General features: G+C 44.4%; 1 protein-coding gene across 4 annotated transcripts in view; it reads right to left on the bottom strand.

Annotated features, from left to right (window-relative positions):
* Nucleotides 1–25,155, bottom strand: part of ANKRD11 (ankyrin repeat domain containing 11) — a 153,632-nt gene that overhangs the window by 109,184 nt on the left and 19,293 nt on the right. For all 4 annotated transcript variants that reach the window (XM_062628956.1, XM_062628954.1, XM_062628957.1 and 1 more), the window contains exon 2: nt 19,315–19,394. The gene's annotated coding sequence lies outside the window, so the exon portion shown is untranslated. The remainder of the gene's footprint in view (nt 1–19,314; nt 19,395–25,155) is intronic.

The raw sequence follows: 25,155 nt of genomic DNA, 5'->3' as shown, positions 1-25,155 counted from the left end.
CAGTGAGTGAGCCAAACGTATTGGAAAGATACAGGCAGTACCTGGGGTGGAAAGAAGGTGTTTTTAGCACGCTCAGGCCAATTAAGACTTCGAAGGTTTCCAAGCACGCCACTCCTCTTAACCCAACAGAAGGAAACTGAGTTTAGCAACTTATTTAGGGTTTCATTTGCTAATTTGCAAAAACAAGGAGAAATCTCCCTCTGCCCTCCAGCATCGCACTGGGAAGGCTCCTGCCAACACGCGGGTGCCGCTGCCAACAGCTCAACCCAGCGTGACCCAAAGTTCTCCCTCCCGGTGCCAGCGTGCTACTGCGGCAGCGAGACAGCAGAGAAGGGCTCGATTATAACCCTGACAGCACATCTGCTGTTCCAATGAACCCAGTCAAAACCTGCAACACACTAAACCAAGGTTAAACCAGTCCTAAGGGGTGAGCTAAGTTTAAACCAGTCTAGGTCCAGGTAACAGAGGAGCTACCCCTTGATTCCAGTCCGAAAGAAGGACGCTGCACATGTGCCACAGAGCTACATAAGATGAAACGTTTACGGAGGAAGGTAGCCTATTTTCCTCCTTCCCCTCAACACAACTGAAAATGCTACTTTAAGATGACTGTTCTCAGTTTTAGCACTGATGATAGCTAGGTCAGAAGCCAGCCTTGGAAAGTTTTGCTCAGCAGCAGCTTTAGAAACCATAAATTATCTTTAGACTGAGTTTACACACTCCCCCTGCTACAGCATGTGACTGCCAGCTCCCTGTCTCAATGCTTCTCCTCAGACACCACAGACATTCCCTAAACCCCAGGCAGATCCTCACCTAGGCATGGCAGGGCCAAGGCAGACAGTTTGGGGATTACTTATAAGACAAGAAGCAGACTAGATCCGAGTCAAAGGCTGAGGTCTAGTACTGTGGACACAAGGCAGAGCTCACAGGTAGGGCAGAACAAGCATCTGGAGCTGTATCAGCAGCAGTGACACCTCCACTGTGATGGAACAAAAATCAAGCACAGATCAAGCAAAGCTGGGTCTCTCTGCAGATTAAGCCTGGAAAGTTTAAAACAAAGGCAACTCCTTTTGAAAAGTTTGTTTTGACACGTTTTTACAGACCTAAACCCCCCAAAAGGTAATAAAAAATTGTTTTATTACCTAAAGGGTTTCTTCCCCCTCCCTCCCCTTAGCTCCATAGCAGACACTTGGCTGCAACTTTAGCTCCTGAGAACTTAAATTGCAAAACCTGAGAATAAAACCAGCAGACCCATTCAGACTGACTGAGTCCACACTGGGATGCATTTGCAGTCTGCAGTACAGAGAGCTCTAGCCTCAGCCTACAGCTTCACATCCTTGTAGTCAGAGAATGGACTTGTGTTGGTCAAAAGGGTAAACAGCAGGGGAAACACTACGATTTAAAAGGTTAAAGTCTGTCATTCTTTCTTTTCCCCTAACATTTTCATGCATTTACACAGAGGGAAGAGGAACACTACTTTGAGACAATCCTCACCAACACATCATGACAGTGATTTTTCATGTAAATGGGGACAACCTACCAAACCCCAGCACATGTCCAGAGGCAGCAGTCACAACACTTCTGGTCTAGGTCTAACACCGAGGTATCCACACCAGTCGGCTACAATGCCACGAACCAGCCACTTCCCATGGGAAGCAGAGGTGTCCTCACCCAATGCCATTTGGGTGCTCAGCAGAGGATGGAGTCATGCTGGTGGGTCCCTGGCCACCTCACTGAAGAGCCATGCTGATGGCAGCTGCCCCCGATTCCAGCCTGCACCAAACACAGGCTGATCTGGCTCCAAGTTTCCGACAGGCTTTCAAGCATGGTGGCGTCTGGGGACAATTCCAGCGTAAAGGCAGATGTTTGATGCCGTGGCTGTCACTTACAGGCTAAAGGAGAACATCTGCTGCTTTCCCCTCAAAGCAAGCTACTCACAGGAAGAAAATCCTGCATCTGAAACCAGGTATCTCAAATGATTTCTGCAGGGGCATGAGGGAATAACACTGACACAGCTCACTGCATGAAGCTTCTGGGGACAGCTGGAAGAGGTGAACAGCACACAGGAGTGCTCCAGGAACACTTACAGGAAGTTCATCATCGCTTCCCTGATGGTTTAACCCAAGGCCTGTGACTCGCTTTAAGCCAAACACAAACCCTCCAACGCTGTCAGGCCATGGGGAGTATCAGAAATTAATGTAAGATAAGGCAGAATCTTCCAGATGAGGATTAGGTGAGAAACCCTGCTGGGAACTAGAGAGTGCCAAATTGTGACAACAGAGATGAACACTTTCAGAGGTCTTACCACTGCAAAATATGTAAAGAAAGAATGTTTGTCTAGAATTCTTCCTCCTTCGGAGATCACTGTAGTTTCCTGTCACATGCACACAGAGGAAGATGCAACAGCACCCAACAGCAGTGAGACTTCCACCCAAGTATTCCTAATATAGACCCGAGCAAAGGGCAACAAAATCCTCCTGTGCCATATATTATTGCTAAGCAAAAATTAAGATATCCTAGAGATCATTTTACTGGTGTTTCTTACAAGCACCCCTTAAACACAAGGATAAACTTCCAGAATATTCCAGAAACCTCTAACTGGTTTTCTCTGTACACTGATAATGCCATTAGTGCACCAGAGGTACTGCTCGTTTTACAAGCTCCAACAAATCCCCTTCAGGCAAGGGTTCCAACAAACACTAAGTAGGAACCATACACATTAATATCAAAGGAAAAGGCCTGGGAAAAAAAAAAAACAAAGAAAAAAAAAAAACACAACCAAAACTTAAAACATTCTTTTTTGCCCATTGTCAGAAAATTCAAGCCCTTGGCCACATACTGCGTCTTCATTTCTTGCACACTCTTTCAAATCTGGTTTTGGCACTGCCCCTAAGAGGGCTTTGACTCGGGATCTGTCCACGCATTCCAGCAATAAATGACACTGACTGGAGTCATTCTTTAAAATATCTGTCAAACATAATTCTTCCAGTGTCTCGATTCTCACTGACTTGCCCCCACAGTGCTGGGATGAAGTCATAAATTATATGTTCCGCCACTCAATTTTCTCTGATTGTTTGGTAGAACCTCTCCACTAATAACCAGCGATCAGCAACCACCTCGTGGCTTAAGTGGTTTCCAATCATGAAAGATTTATCCACTGCGACTTCCAGTCAATCACAGAGACACTGAAATGGCTATCAGAAGCTCTCATCTCGAGACCACAAGATGAGCAGACAGACTCCAGAGACAAGGGAAAGCGGATCAGAGTGCTGACTCCAGGCACCCGAAAATTAGGGAGAGGCTGCACAATTGCATATAAAACCCCCACGTTTCTCTTTGCAAAGAAGTCAGAAGCCCAGGACCAGAGCACAGAGTCAGCTCCACAAACCTCACCTTGGTCACAGCACATGCAGGAACCCCTCCAAAAGATAAGGTGTGTTCAGGGAAGAACTGTTTGTCGGGACAACGTGCAAAGAAGCACATTCCCTGCCTAAAGCAAGACAGCACATCCATGAGCCAAGACAGTGCCCTGCAGCAGCCTTCAAATTCCCTGCTGGAGATCTATGCTGCATGTTAAATGCCAGCTCCCACTGCAAGTCACCAGGACTCCCAGCCATCAGGGGAAGAGAAGTGGAGCTGTCTCGTGGACCGTCCTCCCAAAGATCAGGCCACTCAAAGACCAGCTCTCAAGGAATGGTATTTATCCTCCAAAGAAAGGGAAGGATCTGACCTGCACAGCTGGTACCACATGAAAAACAGAGCTGAGAAGAGAGAAAAGGGAGGTAGCAAGTGCTAACTACAAGGATACTCAGACCCAAGCTGCAGATACACCCAGGAGCATGACTTAAAACCAACTGCACTTTTGTTGGGCTCTTTTCTTCCCACATCCAGATGATAGTTCCAAGACTGCAACATACACATCCCCAAATCTCACACTGCAGCCTCCAGAAGTAAGCTTGGAGGATCTCTGTGGTGCCCTCTACGTAACTGGCACACTGGAAGGGACCCGCTATCCTGGAAAACTTGGGTGCAGAAAAGGCCATTTTAAAGAGAGGAATAACATTTCCGCTGTGCTTTGTCTCTTGCTCAGGTATAGTTTAAGATGTCGCTGCTCACTGCAAGGGGGTTGGATCAGATAATCTTTGAAGGTCCCTTCCAGCCCAAACTATTTTGTGAATCCATGATATTAAAAAGATTAAAATTCACTAAAACTAAGCAGCTACTATTACAAGAAAAGATGATGGAATAGGTTATTGACACCGGATAGCAACTGCAGTCCGAGTGCCCAAGCAGGGACTCCAGTGCCAACTGGGCAAGCCGGGGCAGTGCCCTTGCACTTACACAACAGTCTCTCCTTCACACAGCTAGTGAAAAGCAGCGTGACAGAGCAGCTTCCCAGGGACAACGAGCGTTCCTGAATCACAGGAGAGCACAATAGGGAATTAATTGCTCCAGAATGAAAACTAGAAGAGTAAGCACAATTTATTTTGCCACATTCTTAAAATGAAACAAGAAAACATTTAAACACTACATCTTATTTAGATAATACACACTGGAAGACATCTTTTACTGCTGGCAGCTTGAAAGAAAAGAACATAATTACAATTCCAAGCATGAAATGAGCTCTCCTCCACACATGCCTGAACCAAGTCTAACTGTTTCACCAGCTGTAGTGAATCAAAGCAGGCAGAATTCAACAGAAAGGACCTAGAAGCAGCAGCTCTCAATGCCTTTAACCTAGTAATTGCATGGCACCTGGATCCGGAAGCACTGCGGAGGATTTAGCAGTTGCAGATGTGCAGCTGATGTGGTGCATAGAGCATTTGATCTCCCTGGAATGCAGGACCCCAAACAATGCATCTGTGTGCTGGCCCACCACACACCCGGGTATGGGCCTGGGGAATATATAAAAGCTAACATTATACTGCAATTGAAAAGAAAAAAGCCACAGCATGAGCTTGACTGCTTAACTAAGAGAAAAACAATAGCAGCTTTGGTCTTAAGTATCTGCCAGAATGACCACTGGCCACTTCCAGATACATTCTTTGTTCAAGTACTTCAATACTGCTTCATCCACTGCCTGAAATCAAAGGTACAAAGGGAGCTGCTGAGTGTAAATCCATGGCAACATCTGCATCTCCAACTTGACAGAGAAACTGTTAGAACAGCTCTAACTGGACCTACGATCATTATGTCCCATAGTGAAACCACGTGCCAAGTCTTCCCACTTTTGGATTTCCAGCGTGACACACAAGTTCACTCATCTCACGCTTCACAGCGGTTTCACATCTGCTTTCTTCAAAGCAAGTCACAATGCACCATTAAAAAAAGTAATCCCAGCTAAGATCCTTCCCCTGAAAACCCAAGCAGAGCTTCAAACATGGACCATGGGAAAGCCCCAGACTCATCCTTCCTGGGAGTAGAGAGCAGCCAGGAACTCTGGCTTGGCCCCAGGCACCACGGTACACCGCGACACAGACACCGCTTCAACCTCAGCATCACCCGCATGATGAAACAAAGCTGAATGAAAGAATAAACCACACAGGAGTTAACATTGTTAGACTAAGAGTAACTCTAAGCTGGATCCTGCATTTGAATAGAGATTTCCATAAGAACTTCATTCTTCGGAGATGAGTAGCCAGGAAAACTGCTGTCCTTGTCTCTGACAGCAAACGAGGGGAAGAAGCCAAGCCTGAAAGGTTTATGAGTTTATTCTGACCTCTAGAATCACCAAGGCAATTATCTCACAAGTACAGTTCTGCTGTTGGAGAAGTATTCTTAATGCGCCCAGGAAAAAGAGAAGATGACAACTCTCCCAGCTGAGAGAAGTGGATACCTCCCCTTTCAGTCTGTACGCATACACACATATATTCCCCTAAGCTTACTTGGTTTTGAAACAAAAGCAGAAGTCCCAGCCCAGCCACCTACAGCAGTGCCACAGAACATCTTCTGCTCCTGCACAGCCCTATTTGCACCTTCACGGATTTTCCTGGCTGGTGCTAACAGACCAGCCTGAGAGGGATGGGTGTCATCTTCTGCTATGCACTCAGAAGGCAAACGAAATGCAGTTCATATTAAAAGGATAGCTTAATGTCACTTTTGCACCATCTTAGCTGAATTAAAACCTAATACTTTAATTTCAGTGATTTCAACTACTGCAGTATTAGCTAGAACATTAAACTTCACCTAAAAAGTTTTATAAATAGGTTTGGCTACAATAAATTCAAAATAAGCAAACCTGACACAACAAAAATGAGGAACATTCTATACAAATCACACAAACTTCAGTGTACACACGTATGTATATATATATATATATATACACGTATATTTGCATGCTTATTGACTTACTCTGCTTTAAATCATCTGCTACAGCAATCTTTCCGTCCCCAGTTTTCAACCCCAAAAGAATTACCATTTCTTTCCAGACAAGAACTTCTGCCAACATTCTGGAGGGCTGAAGTCCAAACCACATATAGTTCAACAACAGCAGAGTTGAACAAAAAGGAAAACTATAGCTTCTTCTTAATTATAGCTTGGGAAAGTGTGGCTAAGCAGGGGAAAAAAAGAAGTCAAAGTCATTGATTAATTCCATGGGTTATATTTCAAGGCTTATAGCACACTGGAATAGATACTCTACTAAGTTTATCAGATTTATCACCATCCTTCAGTGTCTAAACTCAAGGTAGACCTACAGAAAAGAATATGCTACTTCGCAATTCTAATACTAAAATGGCTTAGAATCCATAAAAAAAAAAAAATACTTTCACAGGCAAGGGTTTCATAACTAGGTCAAAGCAGAAGGGGAAGTTTAAATTCCTAGTCACCCAGCAGAAAAAAGGCAGGATCAACCTCCTTTCCTAGGGATCCCCAAGGTTTTAATAGGGAAAAAAATTCCAGCTTTGCAAAACTGCAAAACACAGCCTTCTTCCAGCACCTTTTAATTGAAGCCTCTCCAGGATCACATCTTGAATTACAACCAAACGTTCTAATAAGCTACAGAGCACGGCTCTTCACTGTTACCATCAGAAACGCAAGGTTGTCAGTAATGAAAAACACACCTAAATCTGTATCAAGAGGTAAAGCTACAAAGAATCACAGCAGAAAGGAACTGGAAAAGTGCAAGGAACTAGAATTACCCTAAGGTATCTCTCTCTGCCAGTTTTACCTTCAAATGTTAAAGCCATGAACACTTATGGTTTGAACAAAAAATGCCTTGCTGCTTTGCCCAGTACACTCTGTCCTCCTTGTTTGTATCCGAGAGTTGTTCCAAAGAAATGTAATAATGACTCAAAAAAAAAACCCAAAGCCCAGTACTTCATTCCTCTGAGCTACTGTAAATTAAATATGAATATAGAAACTACTTCTGTGAGGAAAGGAAAGCTCTGCATGGGGAAGGCTTTTTTTTTACTGAAGTTTCACTAACAAAAGCAGCACTTTAAAGTTAACACGTAACCTTAAAGCAATGCCTAACCTCAGAGCCAGCACCTTCTCTGGGGGCAGGAGTGTTAGTGGCAGTCCAGTACCCTGGAAGAAGCTAGACTTGCCTGCAGCTGTTGTTGAGTATACAATTTGTATAGGGATTGGCTGGACTGCTACCATACTTACAATCTAATTTGAATCCCCCCCACCCTTTTTCATCTTCATTTAGCATTACAAACACATAAATCCAAGCCTACAACAGCATCTTGGAGGTATCCAAACTGCAGGTTGTCAACCCGAAGTAGCAGGAAGCCACCATCGACTGGTGATCAAACTAGCATCGTTTCACTGACAGTTTTGGTGTGTGCAAAGCCATCAAAGTTGAGCTTTTTTTGTTCATCTAATTTGCTTACTAAATTTTGCTACGACGCCCCAAGGCGTTCGAGTATGCAACGCTGAGAAATAACGATGCTCCAGCCAAGGCATGCACGCTGCACAGCACTCTGAGAACACGTCACTGGAATTCCAGGCTACTATTATGCCCAACTCATTGCTCTAGTTATCTGTCTTGAAGATCTAATTAATCCCCTTGCCTAAGCTTACACAGGAGTGTCTCAAAGCTTGGTGCCATTTCGCAAGCATGGAAGGAAATAGGTGAAGCAGCTCTGAGAACTCCTGTGGGAAGAGAGACTGTCAATCCACAGGCTTCTCATCCAGGCAGGTACAAAGCTCCACGTGGGACTCGGATGAAAGCTTCTCCTTTGGTCCCCATCCCACACTCCTTTCAGACCATGGGAATTAGCCCCAGTAACAGGCGCGTTGCCACAGGAAATCCAACCTGCCCTTCAGCTTTAATTGTGGATGACCTTGACATAGGGGACATTTAAAAATACACATGCATGTACACATGCAGCCGCATACACACACCCAGAGCTGTGGGTATTTTAAATGCTCTCCTACCATCTACAAGATTGAGGTCAAGGAAATGAGGAGGCTTTCTGCACCTTCAACCAAACATTTAATGTAATTCATATACTCAGGTAGTCCTTTTATTAAAGCACTAAATAACCAATAAACTGCAGGGAGAAAGTAAGGAGAATTCAGCTGTGACACCTCCCTGGACACAGAACCCAGAGGAACTGCTGCATCCCCTGACACCGTTGCATCCAGACAGAGATCTCCTTTCAGATGGTTGCAAAAGCATCATTAAAACTGGAGAAAAAAAAAAGAGAATTCAGAAGTGGCCAGCTGCTGCATCCAGATGCAGCCCTAACTGTTGACAGGAAAAGAATACTTTTTTCCTCCCCTAATTTGTTTTCATGTTTTTGTCAAATGATTTACTACCTGTTCTCGTTTGATTTTGACTCCACGTAACTTCTGCATGGCATTAAATCTGTGTCATTACATTAATTAGCATCATTTACAATACAATAAAAATAGACTATCAGTCTCCGAGGTTAGTTGCTCAAGATCATGCAGGAGCAGTAGAGTGGGTTTATTCCTTTATTATTACCCAAGAGCAAAGAAAGCATTCATTAAACTTCTCCAAAGTTGTAGTTCCAAAGCAAAGCTCTGTTTTTTCACTAACTTAAAATAAATTTCTGAGAATATTTATTTCCTACATTATCTTCAACAAAAATGTGCATTTCTAGTACAACGGTTAATTCCAATTAAGAAAACATTGAAAGGCTTCCTGAAAAAAACAAACACAGGATACTGGCAAGACTACAAGAATGAGGTAAAAACTACTGAAGACAACAACATAATTTTCTTCTGACTGTGTAACATAAAAAGGAAATATATTTCTTACATGAAACCCACAGTAAGTCCAGGTCCAGCAGAGAATAACCAGAACTATTCAATGTTGACCTTTGAATCCCTCTACCGTTAACGGATAAAACAACGTATAAAGTAACAAAAATTATCAAAATCAAGGATCTCCTCCTGCCATTCACTCCCACAGCACCACGCCAACCAGCTCCTCTCCTTTTTGCAGCTCTCCAAGTGTCTCTCCCTGTGTTAGTTTCCCATCAAGCTCAGTTCCACCAGCCTTGGGGAGAAGCCCGAGGTGCCCAAGCACATGCAGATGCATCCAGCCCTCATGCTGCCATCCTGCCTTTCACCAACTTGGAAACAAACCCATTCCAGGAAATTCCAAATTAAGGTTAAATGTTACCATCTGAAGCCAAGGAAAGTCAGGGATAATGTACATTTAACAACACCTGGGCTCTGATCCATGAGTCCAGCATCACTGCAAGACGCATGGCAACCTTTAGACTAACACCTACCCCAGAAAACCTCTAATACCTGGAAGCATTAAGATTTTGGAGGGGTACAGAGGGAATCAATAGTTGTGTGCCAGGTCCTTCTTCACGGCAATCACAGCCATCAAGAACAAGAGATGCATGTTCTGGGCTTCCTTGTCAATCCTCAGAATCCCAGACAGGTTTGGGTTGGAAGGGACCTTAAAACTCATCCAGCTCCAACCCCTGCCATGGACAAGGACCCCTTCCACTTGAGCAGCTTGCTCCAAGCCCCTGTATCCAACCTGGCCTTGAACACTGCCAGGGATGGGGCAGCCACAGCTTCTCTAGGCACCCTATGCCAGTGCCTCAGCACCCTCACAGGGAAGAGCTTCTTCCCAATGTCTAATATAAATCTATGCTCTTTCAGAGACCACTCTTATCCTGCAAATGCTCCAAACCAATAATTACAGCCAGGACTAAGTTATCCAAGAGCTTCCCTGTTTCTCCATCACACCAGTGCTGTTCCCTGCTGTGCCAGCAAGACATGGGACCTGCTCTCACCGCAGCACTGCTCCCAGCCTTTCCCAGCCACACACAGTGCCTGGGTGCTGCCAAAGCAAAAGGCAGGAGCTGGTCAGTCACTGCTGCCCGATTATTACTGCAAGATAGCGAGGTATTTTTACATCACTGACTCACAGGAGGAGTCCAGACACGCATCACAGAAACCCCATCGAAATCCAACAGTTGCTCTTTTGGATCAAGACCAAACCCAGTTTTTGACATCAGTGGCAAGCATGACAATGGTACAAAGCAGGGAGATCTGGACATCACCTGGACAGAACCCCCAGGCATTCACTCTGTAGTTTAGATAACCACCAAAATAAGCATTTGCAAAGCTGCATCCAGTGATGTGGTAAAGAATAAAAACTCTGAAGAACACCTGGCCTCAGGCTGAAAAGTCCTTCTGCATTAAGCAAGCGCCATCACTACCCCCACACAACAGCACTGAAGATGACCCCAGGAACTGGGATCTCACATCCTAAACCACTAACATCAGTGCTTGATGTCAATCCGTTTGGATTCAGTGGTTTAAATGTAGGAAAGAAATCCCAGCCCCGGATAACTCAGGGTACAATACACAGTAGTCTCTCTGTATGTCCTTCGATTGATGGGTTTCAACACTCCTGTGACTCTCAGATGACAACCGCTTCTCCCTTTGTGACCCCAACTACCCCCACCAGCAACTGAACATCACAACTACCAAAGCTAGACCACTTGGATTAGTAATTCACATGGACAAAAATAAGTAAGTCAAAAAGAAGAACCCATAACAAGTTTTACTTGCAAAAGCAAACACAGCATCCACTGACAGTGGCAATTTCCTAAAATAAACCATACACATGCCTACCACCTCCTGTCCTCTTAGGAGTAATTAACCCAGGAGGTGAAGTTACACAAGCACAATCCTGTGTGATAAGGGAGATCCGCGCACCCACATCACCAGAAATAGCTATTGTGCTCCAAAGTAACCCCCAATATCGGTAACTACTTGAATTTAAACTTCAAATAATTTTAGATCAAAGATTAAAGAATGTCGTTCTGCCTTCCCAGCACAGTGGATATGCTTGTCTTTCATAATGAGGGAGCCCATAAAAATAACAAGGGAGAAGATCTACACCCAAGCTCCTCAAAAAAAATAAAGAATTACTGATTTTTGCAGCTACTTAGTGGTAGGAACAGATGGTTACAGGCAATAGTATTGACAACTCAACAAGCTACCACCCCCAAAGGTGAGCTTCTAAGTCTGCTCCAAATTCAAGAGTTGAACACACTACAGCCAAGACCACTGGGGAAGCAGTGAGTTTTCACCAGTCCCATGGTGCTTCAGAATGTGCTTCACTTGCTGTTCTGTGGAACACCAAAGGGCTGTGACTTCCTAAAACACCCAGACACAGATCCCTGCAGCCCTCTGCCCATGCCCAGATGAGCGTGGGGAGTGGTGAAGGCAGGCAACACACATGGAACAGCTCCCAGTAAAACCTGAGCTTTCAGGATTTGCCTACCAAACCAAAGCCAGTGCTGAGGACAGAAAGCCCAGCTTCCCTAATTGCCCATCACAGAGAGAGGATCTGGGAATTCAGGTCCCTGGGATGCTCTGCCATGGTGAGCACAGACAGAATGAGTGCCCTCAATTCACTTGGATGCTCACAGCAAGATGCAAGTTCCCACACAACTCCCAAGAAATCTCTTTCCTCAGCTCCCATCCATTTCCAGCAACTGGAAACAATCAGCCCATCCCGTGTCAACCCAAGATCAAAACACTAATTAAAACATGAACTTGTTAAATACAAATCAACAAAGTTATCTCTGAATTTCTGGACAAGGCCAGCAAACCACTATAGACCAGGGACAACATGTGGCGTTGTAAAAGCTGTCAGAATACCCGAGTTCTCAAGCATCTCATTAAGCTAGTAATGAATTAGACTGAGCCTGCAAATCTCAGCCCTTGTTGTCATGTTCTTCTAAAATTAAAGCTCTGCCAAGAACTTTACCAAGGGAACAGAAATAATGATAGCGCCTGGTCTCCATCTTCACACTCAATATTTATGACTTACTTTTCAGAAGATTTTCCTGGTTTTATCAGAAGCCCCCTTCCTAGGGACATCAGGAAAACATATCCATCAATTTTGCACTTGCTTGCAATAATAACAATTTCCTCCTTTTTACACGTTCATATTATATATTACACATTAGGCAGAAGCTCTTCCCTGTGAGGGTGCCCAGAGAAGCTGTGGCTGCCCCATCCCTGGCAGTGTTCAAGGCCAGGTTGGACACAGGGGCTTGGAGCAAGCTGCTCCAGTGGAAGGGGTCCCTGCCCGTGGAAGGGTGTGGAACTGGATGAGCTTTAACAAACCTATTCTATGATACTACAGCAACAGGCTGCACAAATTTGTGACAGCATCAGACACTCCAGTGATTCAACCAAACCACCTTTCTTGCAAGGTTTCCATAAAGCACCATACACCCATTCCCAACAGGAGGGGTGTCAGGCAGCTGACTTGTACCTGTTGGATTACAACTGTCTTAGCTCCACTGAAGATGCTTAAGTCACTGATGCATCTCACTCAGAATTCACGTGACAGAAATTCATACACCGAAACACAAAGAAACTACTTCCCACCCTCAAGTCCTTAAATCCTCACGGATTTGAATGTCAAAATCAGCAGGTTCACAATTATCTACACTATTATTTAAAAGAGAAATAGATAATGAACAAGAACATCCTAAATTTCAATTATTCACTGAAGAAGTACAACAGAGTCTGGTCTTATCAGCAGGCCTTTGGTCTGCAGGCTCCTTAGGGTAACAACAGATTGCGCACCTCTTGCTGCCAAATGCATCATCTGCACTTAATCATAGCATGATGAATTATCTTCTGAAAACAAGCGATTCCAGCCATATTCAGTGTAATCCTGCCATTCCACTCCACAGCCTGTCATCTCTCATCCAGTGTGTCACCACTTCAGGGTGGAGACCATAACTTCAGTCCCTTTCAAGAACCCTTTGGAGCTACACATTGCATTGAGAAATAAATAAAACCATCACTTCAAACACTGCACGACATTCATCACACTCAGAACCTGTCTGAAAACACTTCTACTTTTGAAGAAAATCATCGAATCCCAGGCTGGAATATACCTCAAGGATCATCTGGTTCAGTGTTCCTAGGCAAAGCATGACCCAGACTAGATGTCCCAGCACCTCATCCAGCCAAATCTTAAGTGTGTCCAACATTAGGGAAATCCACAGCTTCCTGGTGGGGGTGATTATCCCAAGGTCGCACCTAGGAATGCTGTTATACAGTGATGGAAGTGGTAACTGGCTGCTTATGCACCAAATAACCTACAGATTCCCTTGTCTCCATGCGTCACCCAGGGCATATGCCTCACAGGAATCTTCTTCCCTGCAAAATAACAGACTACCTGTCACTGGAGATGGTGATCCCATGTACCATCCACATTCCAACCTTCTTTAAATGAATCTGTTTCTAGATGCAGCTGTGATTTTTAAGTGTAGAGTATGTCAGCTGACATCAATCTACAAAATCCTAACTCAAAAGTATACTTGGTTTAAAAATGAGGATTTTTGAAGGCATAATGTAGCCCCTTTGGAGAATAAGATTATTCAGGAACTACAGTTGGGGGGGACGACACAACCAACGATTTTCCTTCTTTTTAGGCAATTACTGCCATGGCTTTGTCTAGTTCCAAACAGAAAAAGAGGAAGGATAAGTGTTCTATTTGCTTATGGATTGCTCTTACCAAGAACTCCCTTCTGTGTCATGGTGAACACACATACTGGAATCACACCCAAAGAAGGAGGCGAGCAAGAGATTCTTCAAAGAACTTTCTGCTTAGCTCAGATCTGTTCATTAAAGGTGCTGCATTGTGCGCATGGGCCAGGTTAGCTTATTAGCATTGGAAAGGTTACTGAAAGTGAATTAATGGAAGTGCTCCACTCTCTTAACATCTGATGAGCAGAAAAGGAGCCTCCCTACCTACACTTCGCCTGAAAGGTATGTTCAAATTGAGGGCATGTAGGTGGCACCTGCCAAAAGTGGCATGTGAATAACATTGGCAATTTAACACATTCTTACAAAAATACAGAGAACTGCAAAAGCAGCAATTCAAACACTCAAATCAAATGCTTATGCTGAGATTAGATCTAAGAACCCAGCCTTTTCATTGGGACGGGGGAGGATTTTAAAGCTCTTTTTTTGTAGGTCTCAGCAGGGTTTTACGTCCAAAAACTCAAGCCCTGTTTGACCCACAAAGAAACCTAGGCTCACAATAGAGCCACCTCTTCGCTTACAGTGAAGATATGCCTTTAAAAAATTAAACTTCAATTATGGAACTCTGGTGCTGTCCATTGGAGAGCACAAAACAGGTAAATGGAAAAGCTGATCCCTCCTAAGGGCCATGGAAACCCACCTCACACACATGCAGGTACAGCACCAACCCATCTCCCATCCACCCTCACTGATGCCTTCCCCAGGCTGAGTGACGCACCGGCACAAACCCAAACTGTCTGGTCTGAAACACTCCGGATGAACCTGCACTTAAGAGCCACCCAGATGCTTTATGGCACTTCCAAAACCTGATTCTTTTCCCAGAAAAGGGGCTTCACCGTTTCAGGTGTGGTGTGAGGACCACAGCAGAAGTCAGCCAAACCCACAAAGGACACAGCTCCACTTTAATGTTACATGAGACTACTAACGCCACTTGCACATGGCTTCCCCTCTCCAGGCCCTGCTTTCTAACACATCCGTTTCTCCCCCTAAAAGCCAATGCTTCCGTACCCCAGCACCACAGGGAAACCTCTGGTCGGCTGTGAGTGACATGTAAAGAAAAAACATACACTGCTCTTCTTGTGTTACCTTCCAACACCCCTAATTCAGATGGGGTGAGAGCTGAAATGCATGGAAAAAAGCCAGAAAGCTCACATGAACACCTCTGTGCAAAGAAATATCTCCCCTGTGGAATACTAAGCTCGATTTCCCCCAAAGCAGTAAAAATTGAAACCCATATATGAACACATTTAAGAACATTAATAGAAAAACACCAAGCAGTTAAGTGAAGTCACGTTCCACCTAAACAACGACACCATTATTGCAGCATCTGACTTTCAGATGACAATTCAATCCTGGAAGCATGTATTGTAATTGCTTTTCCACAACGGGCTTCAGCTTTACAATTGCATCCTTCTCAGGAGGTCAGAACAAGGCATGGCTGAGGCTCTGAAAAGCAATTCTGTTTAGCAGTACTACCTTATTCATTCTTTTAATCTTACACCTGAATATTCATTACAAACTCTGTAAAACGCAAGTGCCAAAACCACCATCAAAAGCTGCTGCAATCTCTCTGTTGCTCAGAGAAAGCCTTGACCCCTCTGCTTCCCTAATGAAGAAGTGGGGAAAGCACACATCACACCAGATGTCAGCTCCGGTGCTGCAAAGCAGTCACCAAACCCCTGAACAAGATCAGTGCAATGCAGCCATTTCTTGCTGACAACACACGAAAAGGAGCCACGATGATGAACACAGCTTGTTTCCAGCAAACCATCTGAGCAGTTTAGTGAGGAAATACCTGTCCTAACCATTGCAGTGTGAGAGCTGCCACGATGCAGCCAGTGCATTACGTGAAGACGGCATCTCAACTGAACTCCCTTTCCTTCCATCCATTTAGATAGGACCTCTGCCGTTATTACTACAGAAAGCTGGGGGGCAGGAACCCAAAACAACACAAGTCTCTTTTAGAGAATTGAGAGTAGCAATGTTTGTAGCAACTCCCATAATTCACAATAAAGGAGCCACCTACCAAAATGGAGAAGTCTCAGACTTTTGTAACCCTTCCTACAGTGGAACAGCCCCTCTGTTCCCTGCCCACGACCTACCACAGCATTTCTGGTCTTCTGGCTGCACCAGTGCAGCTACTTCTGGGTCAGCAGATCATGCCACAGGCAATCCATGCAAGTATCTAAATATCTGCATTTATCAGAGAATATCATGGTGATCAGGTTATCAGCAGACCACCACAAACAACAGTATGGCATACGTGATGGGAACAAACCACCTGTCAGGGACAGAAACACCCTGCATCAGGTTTGCAGCCAAAGGGAACGGCACAGCAGATGCCCTCCGAGTCCATTTCCACCACCAAAGCTTTATTTCCTTTAGCCAACCTATGAAGTGCAGAACAGCACCATCAAAACAGAGCAAACGCTGCAGGATCTTACTACAAAGGTAAGCCTCATCCAGTAGATCAGGCTCCCCAGCCTCTTTCAATGGGGAATCCCTGCAGCATCCTTTACAGCAAGTTACATGCTGGTATGAGGAAGCTGCTTGGATGAGGAAGAAGAAACACAAAACAACCAGGCTTGTGCCCCAGCGCATTTTCACTCACAGGTTTACAGCAAAGGCAACCTCATTTTCATGGTCATAAACAGATGAGTGACAGAAGCCAGCATTTTCATGATATACCACCTCCTCCTCAGACAAGACAAAGGCGGCACATCACCCCTCTGCTAGTTTGGCACACGGATACCAAGGACCCCAGGGCTTTAGCCAGGCACAGAATAAGGAATGAACACAGACAACAATGACCTGCTTTCATAATGTCTGTGGTTTTAGGATGAGAGCTTTTTACTCAAGCTTGGCCAGACAATAACCCTGTTCCAGCCTTGGGCTACTCATAGGAGGGCACAACCTGCACGTGCACCTGTGGGAAACTGCAGGGGCCACGGATGCCAGAGCCTCCAGAGCCTCCACACCAACACAAAACCTTGGAATTCACCTCTACAGCTTCAGAACATGCCAGATTTGGGTATTGTTTTCAGCCAACACTGGAGGATTCTGATATTCTCCCCTTGTTCACCTCTCCCCAACATCCCAGGCCAAGAATGGAGCTGAGCTGGGTGGGAGCGTTGATGTGGTTGAAGGTAGGAAGGCTCCACAGAGGGATGAAGACTTGATGAGCCCAAAGGTCTTTTCCAACCTAACCAGCTCCTTGAGACTCCTAGACCAAGATGCATTTTAAGCAATACAGTAGTCTGTCTCTGCACAGAAGCAGATAAAAGCTTATTTTACTGGAAAAGGTTACTCAACTTATCATCTCCCAGGGCTCACAAAACCCACAGAGCAAAATCACTTTTTGTTTCAGAAGTCAGAGAAACATCTGACTTCATAGCAATTATTTCTTTCTACAGTGTGAATGTTTTGTCACATCATACATCCTCATCCTTCATCTGTCAAAGTTTTTCCATCCACTGTTTCAGCCAGACCCATCATCAGTGTGGTGTGGCTTTATGCAAAGTACAAAATGTCCAGAGGGAAAAGGGCTAAAGATGGACAAAAGCATGTGGAAACTCTTCTAAAGGCAGCTACCGCAGCAATGTAGGCATGATTTAAATTCTCAGTAATAATCCTAAAAGATCTTAGCAGCCAAAAGGCACATGATGTAGACAAAAGCCCTGGGAGATGCAGTCTGCCATCATGCTCTGTCCAGAAGCACGTTTTTACCCAGCAGCTACCAATATTTAGCAAATACACTGTTGTGTTTATTAAGTTTTCATTTAGGTGAAAGGTCCTGCAATTAACACTGTCTTGTTTTTAAAACTGTAAGTCTGCATTCAAAAAAAACATAATTTACTTCAAAACTCAAGAGTGAAAAACCTTCATCCCAGACTATGAAATGTAATAGGTAGTGACCAACCTGGGTTATAACTTATGCTTGGCTTCAGCTGGGTTTTCCAGGGGACTGCAGAGCAGCCATTAAGGAAAGAGTTACTGCACACTACAGCAAAAGGTCTCACACTTGATACACTTTAATTACTTAGCTGCAGCAGGGGAGAGTTACTGATGCCTAGCCTGGTTTGTTTCACTGCGAAAGGCTTCTACTGCTATTAATATTCACTGAGGGAAACTGAAATAACATCTTGTCTCCATGTGAATACCTTGGAATTATTATGGACAAACTAAATACAATGATTTTTATTTTCTTCCCCTCAAAATCCAGGACAAAAGAAACCTACCAGCTTGCAAAGCCACCTGATAGAACAGACCTCTATTTCTACACAGAGTAGCTCTCCTTCAATGATGGCCTTTATCATAATGACAACTTCAACACAAATAAACCCGCTACAGCATAACCCAAGAGGTCAGCCAAGGACCCTGAGCCCCACAGCAGAAGCAACACACTGTAGGTCGTCCACCAAGAGCCTTCACCCTAGAATTCCTCGGCATGCTGAGGATGACCGTGAACTCTGCAGCACACAGCTTCCCATCCATACCACTGCCATGACACACACTGCAAAGCTGAGCTCATGGAGAGCAGCAAACAACAGCTTTTATCTGGCCTGTACACACCAAACCACCAGGACTGCAGAGAAAACCAGCAAGGACAAATGCCTTCCTACCAGCTACACCAGCATCACTGCTCTTCTCAGAGGACAGCACTGACCTCCCTCAAGATACTGAGTCAAAAATCTCTTCTTTCCCCCATAAATTCCACTCTAAGGTAGTCTATTATTATTTTCACATCTGCTAATATTACCAAAAAGTTGAATCCTAACACTGACTCAAACTGTAGTCTCAGCATATTGGGAAGTTTCTCTGCCCAAAATGAAACGTAGGTGCCATCTGTTTCAATTACACTAATCACAAGGAGACATAACATTGTGAAACTGGCACTTTTTAATAGACTTTTTTTTTTAAGACATTTCAAAAGCAAAGAGAAAGAGGGCTGTGACATACTAGAGGTAGGACGTACTTAATATTCAGCAGTCAACAGCACCAACAAGCTGCGCAGTCCACTGGACAAACCAGTGCTGGAACTGCAGGAAAAGTAAGTTTTGTTTTCACTGAAGTCAGGGCAAAGCTTGGTACATTTGAAGTGATATAAAGTGAAAAGGCGTTTCCCAAGATTCTGGGTTAGTACCTTCCCGTTACTCCACAGAAGTTTGTGATTTTTACCATCAGATTTCAGAAAATAAAGAGAAATTCAAACCACCACACCCAACACACCAACACAGACACAAGCACTTGTTAGGTAATAAAACTGAAAACTGGAACAGAAGCCAGGTAAATATTTACCGATTCCATAGTTGAAAGCTGTTGTTAGCAGGACATATATTAAAATCCAACAGAGATGTGTCCCAAAAACGCTGTGCAATCTGAAAAACACAGGAAACAGTTCATTAGAAATTAAAACACACTGTTTCACTTGCAATAAGCATGCTATATTCGAGTACACAAAGGCCACTAAATCCAAATCCTTGCCTAATCCAGAAACAAATTTCCTCATAACAAGTCTGCACAAATAGAACAACAGCTCTTGCTGCACCTTTCAAGATGTTTTTCCAACTACAGATCCACAAAGTGAAATTTCCAGCACCAGGCAGGAACCAGCAGGAGCTCTCGGCACCTAAGGCAAAGGGGAATTACATCCATTAACTGGTACATGAAACGGTTGGCAATTCCGAGCCAAAAACCTGGGGTTTCCCTGAACTTTTCACCATGGTTGTGCAGGGCTGAGCAGTCAGAGGGGTACAAGCTTTGGACAGCACAGCTCAGTCGGAGCCTGTACAAGTCATGTGAGCAAGGGCAAGCCTGAACTTTGCAGTTCAGACCGTTCTTTGAGGGTTTGCAAGGTGGAAGACCGGAGCTTGGGCAGAGCCACCTGTAAAACAGTCTTATTCCAGATTTTTTTATGCCCATGATCACAGAACCATAAAGTCATAGAATGGTTGGGGCTGGAAACGACCTTAGAGATCATCTGCTTCCCAATGGGAGCTACCTCATGGCTTTTTCCAATGCAAGTGAATGCATCCGGGGGCACTGACGGATCCCCTGATGGGGACCTGCAGCCCTGCAGAGTATGACAACGATACCTGCACAGCACCTTTTCCATCATGATTCCCCTATTCTTTTTACCTCCTTCTCCATTATAAGACTCACAACTCTAACTTGACCTATCCACTTCAAATGCACCAAAAGATAGACTGGGGGGGCAGGGGGGGAAGCTGAACTTCCAACTCCATTATCTGGAAAATCATTAGTGCTGCCTGCTGACAGTAGTGACTGAGACCAACTGTGCACAGAATTATCAAAGAGTCCACAGAAATCCTGCCCCATGACATACTGACACACAGTTCTGAAGATTCCTATCTGCTTCCTGGCCTACACATAGCAATTGTATTCACTACTTAGCTCACGTATAAGACAAACATTAAGTACTGTAGCAATGCAGTAGTGATCGCACATGAGTTAAGGACTTTCTACAAACAACAGTGTACCATTTTTTTATGAAACTTATGAAATTACTTATGAGTTGCAGCAAATACTGCAGTGAAAGATGCCCAATGCAGAGACCATTGGCAAAAGCTGCCCTGTTGCGTGCATTCCATCACTCACACAATGTTCCTGCCATGTAGATTCTAACATTTTAATTTAAAACTACCTCTGCTTCCAAAAGCCTAAATTATAATTAGTAATGTCAAGACACATTTATGCACCCAATTTTCTTAGCTTTAAGTCTGTTGAGAATATCACTTCACAAACCAACATTTCTATCCTCATTTTCCCTTCTGTGAGCTTACAAGACCAACTGCTGGTCAAGGCTCGGTGTGTTGGACAAGGCTCCCATATGTGCCAAGCTAACTGCAGCTACACAGAAAGCCATTTGCAATGCAAACCACCAGACGTTCAGTCTTCCTTTGCGTTGAAACAGTAGCATAAATACTAAATAATTAAGTTGTTCAAGGTGACCAGATTCTGGTTTAAAACAGGGTCAGTCTTTCAAGACCTTTAACATGAAGTCATTTGGAAACCCTGGGTACACAGACACTTCCATTAAAATGAGTCTTTCAACTTCTAAGCTCTCCCACCAGCTTCTTTCTGTTCTTTCACACTGACCACGTCATCCTCAGCAGTTCCCCACTGCTGAGTTACCGGTTCCTCTTGCTGCACTCCCACACATCAGTAAACTGCAGATTGAGAGCACACAGAGCAACTTTTTCAGCATCCATTAAAAAAAAAAAAAAAACAACCAAAAAAAAACCAAAAAACCTGGGAATTAAGTAATTCAAACTTCTTAAATAAAAGGGTATCTTGTGACTTCACAGAAATCCATATTTGGAGATGGAAATTGCTTTACAATCACAAATGTGACCTGAAAGAAACCAGTATGCTTGCATGAAGATTAACTACAGACTATTTCCATCAAAGCAGCTGGGGCAGGCAGCTGCACTCTGGCAGGGGAATGCTGACTGGGAAAACACTGACTGGTTCCAGTAGCAAGGCAGGAGCTGGCTTCAGAGGCTGGTGTCAGCCATGAAAGAACAAAACCAGAGCAGCTCTGATGTAGAGTCACTCAGAAGGGTCTCTGTGAAAAATGTGTTCAAGATTCAACAATTTTACACATCTTGGTATTTCCCCATTTGATAAGTGGACACAGAAAGGGTTCTACTTCAATCCCCATTTTACTGGGAGCAGGAAAGAAGCTGTCTGCTGAAGTCTCATTTCAAGCCATGGGAAGGCCAATACTCCCACAAGTAAGCATGGTTTTCTTATTAGTGCTTTTTTGACGCAAAAAGTCGTGTTTTGATTTAATGACAGGCTTGCATTAATTGAGGTTCTGTGGTGCCCCAGAACCAAGAAGTGTAATGGGATGTCAGTATGAGATTTAGATTCTGGTTTAGACCAATTTCTGAATGGAAAAAAAGAGAAACCTCTCGGGAGTAGGACAGCCTTTTTCAAGGCAGTCATCTGCTTCCCTCTAAATAACTTAGGGAAGAGACAGAATTTCAATGAGGCATCTCTCTGAGGGCTTCTGTGAAAACATACACTGGGGAAAACAGACACCAATGAGCTTAAGCTTTCAGATGAGCTCCATTAGCTCAGATACAGAACTCAGGGAGGTACCAGTACAACATATGTGGAGGGAGGGGAAACCTAGGAATGTTTTCCAATGCATTCCATAGGCATGTTCAGGACAACATGGTGAGATTGCCTTTACAGCCTTACACAGCACCCAGAATACAAACACTAATCATTCACCCTGCTGAAACGGTGAGAAATACTTATTCTCAGAAACAGTAAAATCACATTACAATTCCAGAATCTGAGAAAACTGAGGTTGCAGGGAGAATCCATAAGCAGACAGCACTACAAACGCCACATACTTACTATCAACTATGTGTTTTCCAGGAATACCTGTAGGTAGCTTCTTCAACAACAGGGATTCTATTCCTGCCTGGTTACCGCACCCAAGCTGAATCCAAACAAGTGTTGGAGTTTGGGGAATCACAGAAACAGACTGGTTTGTGTTGGAAGGGACCTTAGAGCTCACCCAGCTCCAACCCCTGCCACAGGCAGGGACCCCTTCCACTGGAGCAGCTTGCTCCAAACCCCTGTGTCCAACCTGGCCTTGAACACTGCCAGGGATGGGGCAGCCACAGCTTCTCTGGGCACCCTCCCAGGGAAGAGCTTCTGCCTAAGAGCTCCTCTCAGTCTCCCCTCGGGCAGGTTAAAGCCATTCCCCTTGGCCTGTCCCTACATCCCTTGTCCCAAGCCCCTCTCCAGGTTTCCTGCAGCCCCTTCAGGCACTGGAGCTGCTCTCAGGTCTCCCCTTCAGGAGCCTTCTCTTCTCCAGGCTGCCCCAGCCCAGCTCCCCCAGCCTGGCTCCAGAGCAGAGCTGCTCCAGCCCTCACAGCATCTCCGTGGCCAACTCCAGCCTTGCTCCAGGAGCTCCACATCCCTCTTGTGCTGCTGCCCCAGAGCTGGACACAGGACTGCAGGGGCGGGTCTTGAAGAAGAAACCAAAATGCCACAGAAACAGTGGAGAACTGACCCACTCTGCTCCTTCCCGTGCATTTTGCTCACACACCCCCAAAAGCCAAGGGCAGCGCAGCAGCAGAAGTTTTCCCTTTTCCTCTCAAGGGAAATAAGGATTATAAGATTTGTGACAGCACACCCAGACTACTCTACGCAGCTCAGGACTATTTAGAAAGAGGAGGAAGGAGAGGTGTTGAACTGTAGATCTGAAGGGGGGGGGAGAAAGGTGTTTCCAAGAAATACACAGAAATGAGAGACAGATAACATGCCTTTAACTGAAATGCCCTGCATCATATCAGTACCTTACAGACCAACCATCTCCCAACACACACACGCTGAGCAAACTGGTCTGTTCAGTGGGACTGGACTCACACTCACTCACGCGTGCAGCTGCTCCTACACTCCAGGAACAAATTTCCAGTAGTGGTGTGAGCCACAGAAATTACCTCTCACTGGGACTCACAAAGCAGCAAATACTTCTGCAGCAACACGGCAGCCAACTATGCTCATCCAGTAGTGATTACTGCAGTAAAACACCAAAGTGCAGAGGCAATTCCACTAGTGTTAACAAAAATAAAAATGGAGGAAAAAACCTTTCAATGTGTTTCATTGTGCCAAAATTGCAGCATCAGGTAAAATTTAACTTGACAGCATTCAGAAACTAAGTAGGTAACGTATCTGTGGTCGCAAGGTTCCTTTATTTTGCCCTGCAGATATGTATGCAGAGAACTACATTTTCTTAAAGCTCCTGTCATCTTTGCTGATTAATAAAAATATAAAATAGCCTGATACTGTCCTCAAAAACACAGATCAAGATACCTATGTGTGGGCTGAAGAGCCTCAGGCTCATTTTATCCCACTGAAACAAGCATGAAGGAAGGGAAAGATGTGATTCCTGTGGAACCAAATCATCCTTGAAGTGTTTTAACTGGAAGTCTGACATGGAGAACACAGTCCACAAGAAACTGGGGGTTGCAGTTGTTTAAATTCAGGACTAAGCTGCTTAGAGACCTTCATGGAATGAAAAGAATCCAGAATCTCTAATGTCAAATAAGTAGTTTCAATGTGTTCCAGGTATTTCTCAAGATCTGTGCTTGTTTCAATCCATATGACACCAGTTACAGCATTTCCACACTAATACAACGGTCGGACTCAGCTTCCATCACCCATTCACCTGGGCTGACCCTGAAGGATCACTGCACACTGTTGTCGTCTACTTTACCAATACTCCACATATGCCTTTGTGAGGGAATGGCACTTCTGTACAGTGGGTTTTCTATGCCTTTTTTGGTAGAAATGAGGCTTGAGAGCTCAAATGGAATTTCAGTAGCTCAAAACAAGTAAACACTTCTACACCATCTATGCTTCAATTGCATTGAACTAAAAAATCTAATTATCAGAAGCCTAATATTTCACCGGGTTTAACCCCTGCAAACAAACAGCAAGCAACTGAGCAATACACCCTGAAATTACCAGACATGCCAACTTTATTACTGATTATCTGGTTCCTTTCATACCAGACATTTAATGTTCTCTGCTCGCAAGAATATCTCAAAATTGCTATCCTCTAAAATCACCCAGCATTTCTCCTGAAAAGAGCCATGAGAGCAGCCTGAAAAGGTGCTTAACGAGGTAAAAAACTAGGGCTGTCAGAAGAGTCCCTGCTTCAGTACAACCTGAGAGCTTAAATCACTGCAGTAACACTTTTTCTGGGAGTGAGGTGGAAGAAGAGCAAAGCAAGCCTGAACAGTTTCCACTGAGCCACTTTTTTTTTATTCTATGCAGACAATTAACAGTTCTGGAAATGTTCAAGTATGTTCCCTCATCTCTCCTCCTTCACCCTCTACCACCCTTCTGTGGCTTCTCTGATGAATGGAAAGCATCAACTCAAAACACAGCTCCTTAACCAACCCTGGGCTAAAGCTCAAGGCTACAGCTTGCCCTTCTGTACTAGCACGCAAAGACAAGCCTTGCTCCGCCACTGTTTGCCAGGCTTTAATTTAATATGTGTAAGTTATTACCTCCCCTAGTTTTAGAAAAATGTTAAATACCTTAAAGATAATGCACTCTTATCAGCAAATGGAAAAAGAAGTCTTACCT

This window comes from Pezoporus occidentalis, unplaced genomic scaffold (assembly GCF_034315485.1).
Source record: "Pezoporus occidentalis ecotype Australia unplaced genomic scaffold, CSIRO_AGI_Poc_V1 ctg326, whole genome shotgun sequence".
Classification (NCBI taxonomy): Eukaryota; Metazoa; Chordata; class Aves; order Psittaciformes; family Psittacidae; genus Pezoporus; species Pezoporus occidentalis.
Note: the sequence above shows the minus strand (reverse complement) of the source record. Positions and strands in the feature narration are given on the sequence as shown.